General features: G+C 39.6%; 1 pseudogene across 1 annotated transcript; it reads left to right on the top strand.

The window, feature by feature from the left end:
- Nucleotides 1–4,072: 4,072 nt before the first annotated feature.
- On the top strand, nt 4,073–6,070 carry LOC117091101 (annotated as a pseudogene). The gene has a single exon (XR_004440238.1). The product of XR_004440238.1 is annotated as a T-complex protein 1 subunit alpha-like (transcript).
- Nucleotides 6,071–14,465: the final 8,395 nt, after the last annotated feature.

Genomic DNA, 14,465 nt, shown 5'->3' with positions numbered 1-14,465 from the left:
AATTTCAGTAGAGTGATGGAGATAAAATCTGATAAAAGTGGATTAAAAAGAGAACAAGAGGTGAGGAAGTGGAGAGAGTTCATATAAGCAATATATTCAAGGAGTTTTGCTACAATAAAAATTATAAAAATGGTGTAGCAGCTGGAATGGCACATGAAATAAAGGAAAGTAATTTAAATATGGGACATATTACAGCATGTTTGAATTAATGGGAAGGAGTTAGTAGAAAGGAATGATTGATGTAGGAGAACAGGGAAATAGGTTAGTTTCACAAGCTATTGTTTCAGCTACTGTAGGCAAGAGAGGATGGCATCCTGTGTACAAGTGGATGTAGAGGGGAGCGCTTATTGTTTGTCTAGTTTTACAAGAGACAAGTCAGATTATAGGCAGAGATGCAAGTGACTGGTATAAACAAGTGACAGGAAATGGTGTAATTTTTCTTTTGATCCCTGTTATTTTCTCATTGAAATAAGGGAGATGGATGAGGAGGAGCTGTTGGATGTTTTAAGAGAAGGAAGGTATTAGATAGGTTGTTGAGGGGAAGAACAAACTATGAGAAAAAGGTAATTGTATTGCTGAGATTTATAATAAAAAATGTAATGTCAGGTGAGTCTGCATGATTATGATGGTGCTAATAAGATTGTGTTTGCGGCTGGACATGGTAGCTTATGCCTGTAATCCCAGCACTTTGGGAGGCCGAGGCGGGAGGATCACAAGGTCAGGAGATCGAGACCATCCTGGCCAATAGAATGAAACCCCATCTCGACTAAAATACAAAATATTAGCCAGGCATGGTGGCGCATGCCTGTAGTCCCAGCTACTCAGGAGGCTGAGGAAGGAGAATCACTTGAACCTGGGAGGTAGAGGTTTCAGTGAGCCAAGATCACGCCACTGCACTCCAGTCTGGTGACAGAGCAAGACTGTCTCAAAAAAAAAAAAAAAAAAAAGATTGTGTTTGTGTTGTTTTCCTCCAGCTCAGCTACTCTGATGTAGCTGTGGATGAAGAGGGGAGTAGTTAACCAGGGTTTGGGTTTTGCTCTGGGAACGTGGCACAGGAAGAAACAAAGGATCAGAAGGTGTTTGTGAACTGTGATCATAATGATGTATCACGGCATCTAAGCTGAGTAAATAAGGAAAGAAGGGAATGCAGGAATGGGGTGATGGACAGGAAATAAATAATGAGATCATCAATTGGAAGTCAGCATGGGTTTGCATGCTGGCAACTTCCTCCACTGTCTTCTTCCCTTATATAATCTCTCCATCTTGCAGCACTCTGGCCATAGGAAACTATCTGCCACCTCCTCAGATAGATCAGGCTGTTACGTACATGCACTTGTATTTTTGCATATGCTTTCCTCTTAGTTTAGAACACTTCATTTCTTTATCAGACTGTTCTTTCTTGACTCTAACAATCACTTCCTCCATGGTATGCCTCTAGCAATGATCACAGTGTCCTGTAGTTATATTTTATGTACTTTAGTCAGTTTCCCTAATTAAAAAGTGAGTCTTGTGAGAGCGGAGACCATATATTATTCATGTTTGTATTCCCAGCACAGGGCTTGGTCTACATGAAATAAATGGCCTATGTTCCTATGTTTTTCTGGCAAAAAAGAATGTTTTGGCAGAACTGCAATAAAGCCAACAGATAAGGAGCCTCCTCTCACAGAATATTTTATTTCCACTCTCACGTCCCCCATTATAATATTCAAGAGGCATATGCTTTTTGAGAGTAAATATATTTTAATAGTACTTTTATGTAGTTTCCTTATCTCTTATTTTTTATATCAGCTTCATTTATAAACAGTAACAAAGTAGAAATAAAAGTAGGATCCTTTAGCTAGATCCACAGCAACTCTCTCTGTATATAGAGGAGACAGCAACTCCTCAGTGACATCTACTTTATTTTTTGTGGACAGGTAGGTGAGTCAGTAAGAACATGCGTAATAACGATAAGGTTACAGGTTAAATTTCATGAGAAGCATATTGTCTTTCATATTTATCTATCCAAATTTGTACGTAATGGTGCGGAAATGTGAATGAATGACTCTAACTCTACCAGCTCTTCTGCAAGAACCCCTCAGTTGATGAAGTGGAAACACAGATAGCGATTGCATAGATAACATGAAAGAGCATTCGCTTGGCAACTTTGATTAATTAAGAGTTAATTCAGAATAGCATATAAAGATGAGCCGTAGAGATTACCAGGCTAAAGTCTTATGGACAAAGAGAGAGGAAAAAAGGAGACAAGTCATTAAATGTAACATATAACCATGTTTATAATGAAAATATAGGTCAAAGCTCACTAGAACAAATATTTATTATGACACTTTCTGCCCAGAGGAAAAAAATTGTAAACCCTAGTTTAGGATCCATTTTTAAGCATGATTACAATGCCAAACAAAATTACAGTATAACCAACTAACATTTGCAATTCCGTAGGGCTTATTGTCATATTTATAAAATAGAAACAGCGAGTTCTGATAGGTGCTATTATCATTTTGTCATTTAATGACAGGAGAGAAATTAGCCTAAAGTTGAACAAAGGACATGAAAATCAGAAATATTATTTTATATTGTTCCAAATTGACATTGGTGTCATAGGAATAAAAAAGAAAATATTAGTGTTGGTGATAAAAAATATTATGTGCTAGAATAAAAGGATATTCTTCCATAGTATAGACATATTTTATTCTTTTTAAGGATAGAGAAGTCATTTAATTATTATGCTTATTGCTTATTATTGAAACAAACCAGGTGTGACACCTTTCTTTAAGTGCAGATTCATTAATTAAAAATTATTACTAATTATATCCTCTACTATGCCAAGAAAAATCTTGGTCATGCTAGGGACAATTCTTAAAAATTTAGAAAGTGGCTACATTTGTAGAGGTGTAATTTATTACATGTTATCAAAGTAGATAATATTTTGATGACAGTAGAAAATGTTTTTATTACAACGTACATAAGGATGTCCTTAAGCTTATCCAATTTTGCACTTTTGAGTCAGTGCACTAAAATTTCTCCTACAAGGCACTGAATGAAATTTCAGTCACGAAAGGGTTAAAAACATTGGTTAGAATTGAAGTACATTCTATTTTCTAGAATTCACATGAATAGTTTAGAAATGCTATCACAGCACATTAAATGTTATTATACTGATTATTTATCGCATGGTTAATTATGCCTAATGCAGAGTGAGAGTTTACTGCAACTGATTATAATTAGATGTGTTTGGCTGCAGTTAGAATTCATAATGGTGCAAGGTTTATATTTTCGCTTGGTGTGTGAAAGGGAAAGGCTTTGGTAATGAATTTATAGCAATAATTAGGTCATAGATTTACTGCTAAATGCATTACAGTTAAGCAATTCTATATATACATATGTCTCAGGACTGAATGCATATGCACATATTTATCTGTGAAACATAACCAAAGACATTAAATTGCTGAAACAAATTGGTTTTCTTTTGCTATCTGGTTTTTATGTCATTGTTTCAAAGGCTCTTTGAGATCACTGAATTGACAGGTGTGACTAGAAGTCTTTGTATATATATTCAATAGTGCAAGACCCATTGAAATTGCTGTAATAAATGAATACCAAATTCAGTTACCTATTTTCATTAGTCTGGGCATCTATGCAAGTAAAGCCTATAAGCTGGGAAAGATTACAGAATAGTGCATCTAAAATTTCCTTGCACAGCACAATAAATGCCTTCAATAGGATGTCAGCATACCTCTTGTCCTTCCATTTTCTGTAGTCTGTTTTAATAAGTTCTTTCAAAATTAAGTTTCTCAGATTGGCAGTTGTGAATATGACTATGTCTATTTTACTTTTATCCTCTTATGTGCAGGGAGCAAACTCACCTCAGAAGTCACATCAGAAAGTACATTTGGAATTTTTATTTTTGAATACATAATTCAAATTTAATTTTTAAATTTTATATATTTTAGTAATAAAATACATTTCGTACATTTAAATGTTGTCACAGAATTTTGTTGTCTATCCTGTTTGGTATTTTGATAGTTACCTGAAAGTTGGGAAGAAGAGCTAATATTTCAAATGGCAAAATAAAAATTCAGACATCTGCTTCCCGCCGTGCCCTGTGGCTGACCGGGGCAGCTGGGAAGTGGGTGGGGTGGTGTTACCCAGCAGCTCCCAGGGCATCGCTCGGGTCTGCTCTACACTGTCGCCGCCACTGCTGTGGTCGCTGGTCGGCCGAGGGGCCGCGCTACTGGTTGCCCACGGTGTGAGCAGAATTCGATGTGTACCGCCACAGTGAAGATGGAGGGGCCTTTGTCCATATTCATGGACTGCAAAACTGGGGAGGCAATCCGCTCCCAGAATGTTATGGCTGCAGCTTTGATTGCCAATATTGTATAAAGTTCTCTTGGTCCAGTTGGCCTGGAACTCAAAATGTTGGTGGATGATATTGGTGACGTAACCATTACCAACGATGGTGCAACCATCCTGAAGTTACTGGACGTAGAACATCCTGCAGTTAACGTTCTTTGTGAGCTGGCTGATCTGCAAGACAAAGAAGTTAGAGATGGAACTACCTCAGTGGTTATTATTGCAGCAGAACTCCTAAAAAATGCAGATGAATTAGTCAAACAAAATTCATCCCACATCAGTTATTAGTGGCTATCAACTTGCTTGCAAGGAAGCAGTGCGTTGTATCAATGAAAATCTAATTGTTAACAAAGATGAACTGGGAAGAGATTGCCTGATTAATGCTGCTAAGACATTCATGTCTTCCAAAATTATTGGAATAAATGGTGATTTCTTTGCTAACACGGTAGTAGATGCTGTACTTGCTATTAAATACACAGATACAACAGGCCAGCCACAGTATCCACTGAATTCTGTTAATATTTTGAAAGCCCGTGGGAGAAGTCAAACGGAGAGTATGCATATCAGTGACCATGGACTCAACTGTGTGGTGGGATCCCAAGGCATGCCCAAGAGAATCATAAATGCAAAAGTTGCTTGCCTTGATTTTAGCCTGCCAAAACAAAAACAAAAACAAAAAAACAAAAATGAAGCTTGGTGTTCAGTGGTCGTTACAGACCCTGGAAAACTGGACCAAATTAGACAAAGACAATCAGATATCGACAAGGAGAGAATTCAGAAGATCCTGGCAACTGGTGCCAACGTTATTTTAACCACTGGTGGAATTGATGATATGTGTCTGAAGTACTTTGTGGAGGCTGGTGCTATGGCAGTTAGAAGAGTTTTAAAGGCATTGCTCAAGCTTCTGGAGCAACTATTCTGTCAATCCTGGCCAATTTGGAAAGTGAAGAAACTTTTGAAGCTGCAGTGTTGGGACAGGCAGAAGAAGTGGTACAGGAGAGAATTTGTGACGATGAGCTGATCTTAAATACACTAAGGCTCGTACATCTGCATCGATTATCTTACGTGGGGCAAATGATTTCATGTGTGATGAGATTGAGCTCTCTTCACATGATGCACTTTGTGTAGTGAAGAGAGTTTTCGAGTAAAAATCCGTGGTTCCAGGCAGGGGTACTGTAGAAGCAGCCCTTTCCATATATCTTGAAAACTATGCAACCAGCATGGGGCCTCAGGAACAGCTTGCTATTGCAGAGTTTGCAGATCACTTCTTGTTATTCCTAATACACTGGCAGTTAATGCTGCCCAGGACTCCACAGATCTGGTCGCCAAATTAAGAGCTTTTCGTAGTGAGGCTCTGGTTAACCCAGAACGTAAAATTCTAAAATGGATTGGTCTTGATTTGAGCAATGGTAAACGTGGAGACAACAAACAAGCAGGGGTGTTTGAACCAACCATAGTTAAAGTTAAGAGTTTGAAATTTGTGACGCAAGCTGCAATTATCATTCTTTGAATTGGTGATCTTGTTAAATTACATCCAGAAAGTAAAGATGATAAACATGGAGGTTATGAAGATACCATTCACTCTGGAGCCCTTAATGACTGATCTGATGTCTGTTTGTTTATAACAATGTTAAATGCAATTGTCTTGTACCTTGAGTTGGGTATTACACATTAAAGTACAGCAAGCTGTAAAAAAAAAAAAAAAAAAAAAAAAAAAAAATTCAGACATCTGTATTAACAAACCTACACATGTGCCCCTGAACCTAAAATAAAAGTTAAAAAAAGAATTCATACATCTTACTAGGCAGAAATCAATTCTTTGTAATATAATAAGAATATGTGTAAAGTCCATCAGTTAGTTGAAAATTAACAGGCAGATGATGAAGAAGTCTTAACTTTGCAGCAAAATGTCAAAAATGCGTTTGGGTTTTAGTGAAGCACAGGCTTAAGAGTAGCCAAATGGTGCTTAAAAAGTTAAAACTAAGAACTGTGCTGAGGTTAAGAATGGTTAATGAGATTCCTGGGTCTAAGGTATTTGCGTCATGTCTCCTGGTCTGTGTTAGGGTCTAGGTGCTGCAGGGGCATTCCTAATTTGGAGTACATCATGGTGAGATGACGGGAGAGGAGGTAGAAGGGTTCCCAGGGTGGTTGAAGTCAACCTGGGTAGATGCGGAAGAAATGGATAAGACCTGACCTCCAAGGAAGAATTGAGGTCACTGCACATGCTCAATCTGGGGAAGAAAAGACATCATGGAGACTCAACTGTGTGCCAAAAACTAAACACTATCATTCAGAAGTAGAAATAAGTTTATTTTTCAGTGTTCTGGAGCAACTAGATGTCAAAGTGATGAGAATATTTATATTATTTCAGTAAAAGAAACTTTCCTAACAGAAACAGGAACCAGCACCGGGACTGCTCATCTCACAGTGAGTCCTTGGACATCTGAAGTGTGCAGATGGGAGCCAAATGCCCAGCTCTTTCAGGCATAACATGTGGAAGAGAGTCTTTATGACATGGGAGCTTGGTTCTGATGACCTCCCAAGTCCCTAACTTCTTTGTGGTTCTTTAGGTTATCTGGACATTTTAGGGGACATATTTTGTTGTTGTGTTCAGCAACACATAAACGCATCTGAGGTTAATAAGTATTCCATCTGGGAAAAGAGAAACAGAATTGTGAACTACTCAAGGCCAAAATGTATATAACAAATGGTGGAGTTTTTAACTTGAGTTTCCTTTTTTCAGTCCTGTGTACAATGAATATTTCTGCTGGTGACTACTTTCAGTTGCAACATTATAATTCACAGAATTGAGTAGGAATTACAAAATATAGAAAAAGAAAGAAAACCCAAAACTGTTAGAATCCACATGAATTTTAATGATTTATTAGCATATGCACAAAGCGTGAATGTTAAATATGGCAAATTGATTGATTTGAGGCAAACTTCCAAGGGGAAAAATTGCTACATACTCTCTCTCTCTTTCAGTTAACATCTGCCATGTAGTGGAGGTTCCAGAGAAAAAGTGAGAGAAGCTGAGTCTGCACCCTCGTCATGGAGGAAATGAACTCCCTTAGGACCGAGAACAGAGGACAGAGGAAGGACTCCAACATGATGGGCACCAACGAGTTTTGGTCCTTCTGAGAACGAGGAGGTAAAGTGAATCCGTGTGGTCCTTGGAATTGTTGGTGGTAGTGGGGTGTTGGAACTAGGAAGGATCACCCTTGGAGCCTGAGAACATGTAGAGAGAGAAGCAACAAAAACCCCATGTCCAAGAGAATGTCAGGGAAGGGTTACCTGCTGAGGAAGTGGTAGTAGGTAAAGCTTGCTTCGCAGAACTAGCCATAAGAACATTTATTGAGGGAGGTATCCGCAGATTGAGCCCCTCAGGCCTAAGCTGTTATCTGATGGTGTTTCTGGGCACTGACATCAGAATTAAAGAACATTTGTAAGTCTCCAGCTTTTTCATCATCTGTGGGGAAGCCGAGAACTCTAAGGGGAGAGGGAGGAGCAGAGCTGTCTGGCAATGGATGGTTCACTAACGGCTTGCAGGTAGCAGAGAGAGAGACTGTGTGTGTGTATGTGTGTTCAGAGACACTTTTCCACCCTTTAGGACAATTGCTCAAGGAGTACCTGTAAGGAGGGAAACTGAGTCTTTAAAATATTTTCTCCTTTTACTGCTAAATAATGAAACACAATCCAGAACCATACTGAGTCAGAGTGCAACGTTTCAGCATTTTCTTGTTGCTTTTAAAGCGGAACGGTCCCTTCCACCTTGGCAGAAGGGAGAGCTGTTGATCTGCCGTTGCTCTGTAATAACCATCTAGGGTTCCAAGCTGGCCCAAACCGAGCTTCGGCTTAATGAATTATGGAGGCAACGTACCTTTTAAATAAAGCCCTGTCAAGGAGAACTGCAAAAAAGAGAAAAAAAAAAAAAAAAAGAACCTGTAGGAAGACTGCATGTGGTGGCTCATGCCAGTAATCTCAGCAATTTGGGAGGCCAAGGTGAGAAGATCACTTGAGCTGAGCAGGTTGAGGCTGCCCTGAGCCTTGTTCATGTCACTGCGCTTTCAGCCTGGGTGACAGAGCGAGAACTTGTCTCAAAAAAGAAAAAAAGAGTACCTGTAAGGAAAACAAACAAGCAAACATAAAAGCAGTAGAGCAAGTGCTTGTTGTTTAAAAGCATTCCCAGCACCATTAACATCTGGGAACCTCCATTAGCATTTCCTTTTCTTTTTATTCCCCATATCTAGGCCTTATCACAAGCCTGTTATTTATCCATCCCTCTGCCACTCTCTGACTTAGGTTGCACCATCTCTTGACTGGATCAGTCACAGCATTCTAATTACCCTCTTTACCTATTCTCTACCCTGTAGCCAAAGCTATCTTTTTGAAAAAGCAAAACAGATTATATCATCCTCATCATACTTAATGTGCTTCAGTGGCTTCATTTTTCCTCTGAGGGTAAAGACTAAAGTCATTACCATGGCCTATGAGACTTGATGTGATTTGGGCTCTACTCATGTTTCATGAGTAGTACCCTCTCTCTCTTCTTTATTCTTTGCCTACTGTAATGTGTGGAATAACTGCTGTAAGAACAGCACAGATGAAACTCCACTAGAGGACATGGAGTGATTTGGAAACAGGAAAAAGGCCTTACTGTCAATGTGAAGATATGAAATAAGAGAGATCATGAGAAAATATATCTGAGGCTTAAAGGAAGAGAAAGGTCCAGTATTTCAACTGCAACCGGGAAACAAAGGATTCCTCCAGGGTTAAGGCCTGGTTTGGATACCAGCTGCCATTTCCCATTACAGATTGAAAATTTACAAGAGCCTATCTATTCCTAAGGTTCATGACATTCCTCTCTGGTCTTCATGATAGTCTGTAGAGTGAAGGGCTGATCACAGCTAAAGTCCAAAGTCCTTTGTGAATTTTCATCAAAATTAGATTTCCAGAAACTGCCTGCTCACAGTAGCTTTTAGGTATATGATAGCAGAGCCAGCAATTCAGTATTCTTTATGGAGAGTTGGAGGTGAACCAGCATAATTCAACTGAAATTAGAGAGTGTAGGGGTCAGGGGTATCTCCCAAAGGATAAGTGGGTGAATTGATGTATTAATTATTAATATTAATAGGTGCTATAATAAGTGAATGCTGATGGTTCAGTGGCTTGATAGAATATGTTTCTTGCTCACATAAAATCCAGATCGAGTGTTTGTGGATGGCATTCCAGGCAGTGATTCAGCAACTTGAGATTATTCCATCCTGTCAGTCTTCCATCTCCTGCAAACATTAGAGTCCTGTAATTTCACTGAGCAGATGCGGAAAGAATGATGAGGAAGGCACAACTGCTCTTTATGTACTTCAGCCCAGAAGTGACTCACTCTGGCTCATGTTCCATTGGTGAGAACGGGTCACATGGCTCTATCCTAAATGAAAGTTGGGTAGCTACTTTCCGGAACAACACCACGGAAGAAGAATATGTCTTTGGTAGAGAGCTAGTAATCTCTGCAACAGAGAGTGAAAGAAAAATCATATTTTGTCTGTTGATTTCTACCAATATTATTATTGTTGTTTTAAGTTCAGGGGTACATACGCAGGTTTGTTACATAGGTCAACTTGTGTCATGGGGATGTGTTGTACAGATTATTTCATCACCCAGCTATTAGGCCTAGTTATTTTTCCTGATCCTCTCCCTCCTTCCATCTTCCCCCTGTCTGATAGGCTCCGCTGTGTGTTGTTCCCCTCTATGTGTCCATGTGTTCTCATCATTTAGCTCCCACTTATAAGTTAGAACATGCAGCATTTGGTTTTCTGTTCCTGCATTAGTTTACTAAGGATAATGCCTCCAGCTCCCTCTATGTCCCTGCAAAGGACATGATCTTTTTTTTTTTTTTGTTAACCTACCCATTATTACATATTAATTTTTCTTCCCGTAGCAATAATCACTAAGTTAAATTATTTGTAATTTGTTGACTGAATCTAAAAACAGTTGGAATCTCTCAGGAGAGGAGAAAGGCTGGTAGGATTTCCCGTTGTGAGAAAGTTTGCTCCATACAGTTTTTGTCTACAGGATGAATGAGCATTCTTTCTCTCACTGTGGTGGTGGTAGGGTGTGGGAGATAGTGAAATTCTTGTTTGAGGTCTGCCTTGTACTCCCACTTTGACTCATGTCCAATGACTTAACGACATTTTATATTGATTACACACATAGTTGAGGGGCTTGGTGGAGATACTGTTTCCTAGCATGAATTTTTGTGTGTGAGTATTATATAGTAAGAAGTAATGTTGTTCAGTATATACATTTTCTTTGCAACATGGAATAAGACAATGAGTTGTTTTTTGTTTTTTTTTTCTGTAATCCACTCACAATGGACAGAAAGAGTATTAACTACAATGTTTGAGGTTGAAGAGTAAGGTAAGAGTACATGGGGGGAAATGACCTATTCTGCCTATTAAGAATACTTAGTATTGTCTGCTAATGCAGAGGGCTGGGCCAGAGAAGGTGAGTCAGTGTTCATATAGGAGGTTAACACACTATGGTTGGGTGCGGAATCTGAAGTAGATTCTCTGATTTTGTTGTTTTATGCTCTGTTATATCTAAGTAGGTAGATAACAACTTTAAGAAAACCCCTTCTTCCTTTACTAATGCCAAGGAGGATCAGCTCAAGAGCCATTTGTATGTCTTTCTTTCTCTGATGTTCTTCATGTTTGAATATTGGAAGGACAAAGAAAAAATTCATTTGCTTAAGAAAAGCAAATAGACTGGGCACAGTGGCTCACACCTGTAATCCCAGAACTTTGGGAGGCAGAGGCAGGCAAATTGCCTGAGGTCAGGAGTTTGAGACCAGCCTGGCCAACATAGTGAAAACCCATCTCTACTAAAATACAAAAATTAGCTGGGTATGCTGGTGGATGCCTGTAATCTCAGCTACTTGGGAGGCATAGGCAGGAGAATCGCTTGAACCCAGGAGGTAGAGGTTGCAGTGCACTGAGATTGTGCCACTGCACTCCAGCCTAGGTGACAGTGCAAGACCCTGTCTCAAAAAAAAAAAAAAAAGAAAAGCACATAAATGTTCTATGACTAATGGTTGGAGGTTGGGGAGACAGAGCGGAATATCTGCTATGAGGGAAAGTTAAGAAATATGAATTCATCAATTGAAATTTTATTCAAGTCCCAAGTACTTATCTAGGGTGGCATTTTAGTAACCAGTGCTGACTCAAATAATGTTTTTCTGAGATATTTTACCCAGATTAGAAACAGGTGAAAGGATCTTGGCCTACTGTTAGGATTCACTTTCACAGTTAGAGTGGTGGTTGTATATTTACAATGAAATACATGGGTGGACAGAGCAAAGGATTATCCCTGAGATGTAGAATAGAAAGATTAAGGCTGTGACATCAAGATGATTCCACTGCATACAAAGCCTGCATTTCTTTAGATACCAGGAATATCTGCCAAGGGGAGGCCATCAGAGAGTTCCATGCACTGAGGGTTCTATTATCTGTCAGAACACAGATCTAGACCTAAGCAGTGGGCATTACTAGAAGGCACAATTTTCTAAATATTAATATCACTAAAATATGGAAACAGTGAGAGTTGTCTCAGAACGGAATAGGCCACTTTGTATGATGGAGTTCTCCATTATGCTGGACAATGGTTAGGGGTTAAATACTTGGCCTGGGATTTCAACCAGGTGACTTCTGAGAGACTGAGTATACAAATGGACAATGGCTGGACCATACATAAAAAGAGAACCCTGATCCACAATCTGCAGCAACCAGCCCAGAAATCAATTCATAATCTCTAGTAACCAGTCCAGGAAACCAACCCACTCTCTATAAATCAGACATGTAGGAAGTCAGGTCATTATCTCTAGCAACTGGTCCAGGGAGCCAAACAATAACGCCTGTAACCATCAGTCTCAAACAACCAGGAATTGATTAATAACTGGCAGCTTCCTTGATTTTTTTCCCTTTTTCCAAGTTAGGTCCAACTGGAAAAAGTCAAACACGCCCTCCTGACCAGTCACATAGGTTAGCCCATTGACAGCTTTCCCGTGCCAGCAGCCTCCAAACAGGGCTGACCTGAAACCTTTGCCTTTTTCCACTCTAAAGCTTTCCCACTCCCCTGCCTGCCAGTTTCCACCAAAATGAAAGTGATGGAGGCTCTCTTGCTAGAGCAAGCTCTGAAGAAATAGCCTTTGCTTGTTCTCATTTGCTTGGTCTTCGTTTGTTTCCACCATTCGAACGATCTTCTGATATTTAGATTCTAAAAACCTAAGTGACAAGAATTCTAACGACAAATTAGTGCACCCATTAGCCCATGCCAACTTCTCAGTATTGTGACATCACCGCTCCCAGGTTTTTAGGTTCACAGCATTGGAGGTGCCTGTGGTAGGGGAGAGAGCCTGGTCTGGGTAAAAAACCTGGGTGCACTCCTTGCTGGGAACAACTCCTGTCTATGTGACTCTGTGTCTTCCAGATTCTCTCCTTATCCTTCAAATTGGAGTTGTACTAATCACAGTGTTTCTTTTCTTTTCTTTTTTTTTTTTTTTTGAGACAAAGTCTCACTCTTGTCCCCCAGGCTGGAGTGCGATGGCGCGATCTTGGCTCACTGCAACCTCCGCCTCCTGGGTTCAATGGATTCCCCTGCCTCAGCCCCCTGAGTAGCTGGGATTACAGGTGCCTGCCACCATGCCTGGCTAATTTTTGTATTTTTAGTAGAGACGGGGTTTCATCATGTTGGCCAGGCTGGTCTTGAACTCCTGATCCCAGGTGATCTACCCGCCTCAGCCTCCCAAAGTGCTGGGATTACAGGTGTGAGCCACCGTGTCCAGCCCACAGTGTTCCTTTTTTGAGACGGAGTCTTGCTCTGTCACCCAGGTTGGAGTGCAGTGGCACGATCTCCACTCACTGCAACCTTGGCCCCCCGGGTTCAAGCAATTCTCCTGCCTTAGCCACCTGAGTAGCTGGGACTATAGGTGCATGCCACCACGCCCGGCTAATTTTTTTTTTTTTTTTTTAGTAGAGAGAGGGTTTCAACATGTTGGTCAAGCTGGTTTCGAACTCCCGACCTCAGGAGATCCACCCGCCTTGGCCTCGCAAAGTGCTGAGATTACAGGCGTGAGCCACCACACCCGGCTGTCACAGTATTTCTTATGGATTGAAAAATACAATGCCTGGGACAGTAAAAATAAATGCTTAAAGAGTTTGTGTTGTGCTTTCAGTTTCACCCAACACATACTTTCACAGCATTTACCATGTGCCCGTCACTGTTCCAAGTGCTTGATGAATAACTCCCCTAATCCTTATAACATCCCCATGATGTTGATATTAATATACCCATTTTCACAAGGAGGAAACTGACGCTTGAAGAGATCCAGTGCTCTTGCAAAAGGGTACAAGTAGTGAGTAGTTTGTGAAGAACTAGGACTATGATCTTCTCTTGGCTCTTCTCATACCTTGTTCATTACAAGTTCTCACATTATTTATGAAAAATATGCAAAGTCTTCACTAATTTCTTTTGATTTAGGCACAACTGTGGCCCAGATTCTAACAACCTTTCACTTAGACTACCACCACATTCTAAGTTGGACTCTTCATTTACAAGCTCTTTTGTCAACAGATGGCAATAAAATAAGATTTTTTTTCTGTTAAAGGTAACTTATTTGATACTTCCTGAAAGTACCCAGTTGCCGTTGTTATCAAACTCCAAACCTTGTGCCCACAAACCTTCTAACAAGTGTAACTAAAATGTATTCAGCATTTTATTATACACTAAGCTTTATGCTAACATGATATATAATATATATTATATATATCTCATTTAATATATAATATTTAGAAAAATAACATCACATGTGCTAACTTATATCACATGTATTATATCACATTTATTATATGAGTTTTATAGACATCTTTTTTATGAAAATACAATTTTGATACATCTGCACTGTCCAATATGCTAATATTTAATATTATATATATAAAATCTCATTTAATCCTCATGGAGTGGGTACCATTTTGAGTCCTCGATATGAGGATATGGAAGCTGAGAGAGACTATATGACTAGCTAGTGGCCAGTGGATCTAGGCTAAGTCTGTCAAGTGTCA

This window comes from Trachypithecus francoisi, unplaced genomic scaffold (genome assembly GCF_009764315.1).
Source record: "Trachypithecus francoisi isolate TF-2019V2 unplaced genomic scaffold, Tfra_2.0 Lachesis_group11, whole genome shotgun sequence".
NCBI classification, from domain to species: domain Eukaryota; kingdom Metazoa; phylum Chordata; class Mammalia; order Primates; family Cercopithecidae; genus Trachypithecus; species Trachypithecus francoisi.
Note: the sequence above shows the minus strand (reverse complement) of the source record. Positions and strands in the feature narration are given on the sequence as shown.